Source organism: Acomys minous (genome assembly GCF_964271855.1).
Source record: "Acomys minous genome assembly, chromosome: 8".
In the NCBI taxonomy this organism is placed as follows: domain Eukaryota; kingdom Metazoa; phylum Chordata; class Mammalia; order Rodentia; family Muridae; genus Acomys; species Acomys minous.
The window spans coordinates 55,694,934-55,696,079 of NC_140489.1; positions in this window are offsets into that span (position 1 = coordinate 55,694,934).

Here is a 1,146-nt window from a genome sequence, read left to right on the forward strand (position 1 = left end):
AAAGTGGCCAGTTTATTTTCTCACTATAAACTTTTTGCGTTCCAGTCAATTCTACTTCTATCTTTATAGTTAAAAATCACACTTTTAAGTCACTGATATAATGAGTAACTAATAGACATCATTCATTTATAGTAAAAAAAAAGTTGAGTGAAATGCATCATTCGAAAACAAAATAGTGCATTTAAGCTCATTTAATTCTGAACATTTAAACGCTATTTTATTCTCTTTGTATTGCTTCTGTTAATTCTGTGGCTTTTAGAAATAACCTTCTGTTGATTTTCACCTAATCCCTGATAATAACTGTTGTATCTTCTTGTTATAAACCATCTGGCCTTTGAATTTTTAGCTATCATCACATGATATAAGTCTTATTCAATATGCCCAAATGACAGTTTATTCTTTTTTAGTGTACTTTTTTCTCTCAGTAAAATAAGAATTTTAACAAGAACAGGTGTGCCAAAAATGTGATCTTTACCTTTTGTACTAAATTGTGCTTAAATCTTCTGCAATTAAATTATCTTAAAATCTGAAAGATCTGGCAGATTTCAGTTTGTAAATGTTTACCACGTCTTAAAGCATCTTCTAAGTCTTTCCTCTTCTCTATTCCTTCTTTCTAATCATCATTCCATTTCCCTATGGCCATAAGTATTTGTGAGAAATCCATTCTATATGAGAAACATTGTAGCTGATGATTCACGCATTTTCATTTGCTATGGCATGATGCTTACTACATATTGTAGTTAATACGGTAGTGTCACAAGAAATGTCCTGGGGAGATGCAGCACACACATCTACCCACCCTAGTTAGGGATCCCAAAACAGACCAAAGTATGCATACCACCAAAGACCAACATGGTGAACCAATGAGTTTTATTAGGGTTAGTTTCTTAGTCAGGGTTTTCTATTACTGCAACAAAACACCATGACCAAATGCAAGTTGGAGAGGAAAGAGTTTATTTGGCTTATACTTTCAGATCATGGTCCATCATTGAAGGAAGTCAGGGCAGGGACTCAGGCAGGGCTGGAACCTGAAATCAGGAACTGATTCAGAGGCATCAATCACTAACTGAGAAAATGCCTTACAGATGGAATTCCAAGAGAGATTTCCTCAACTGAGGCTCCTTTCTCTTTGATGACTATAGCTTG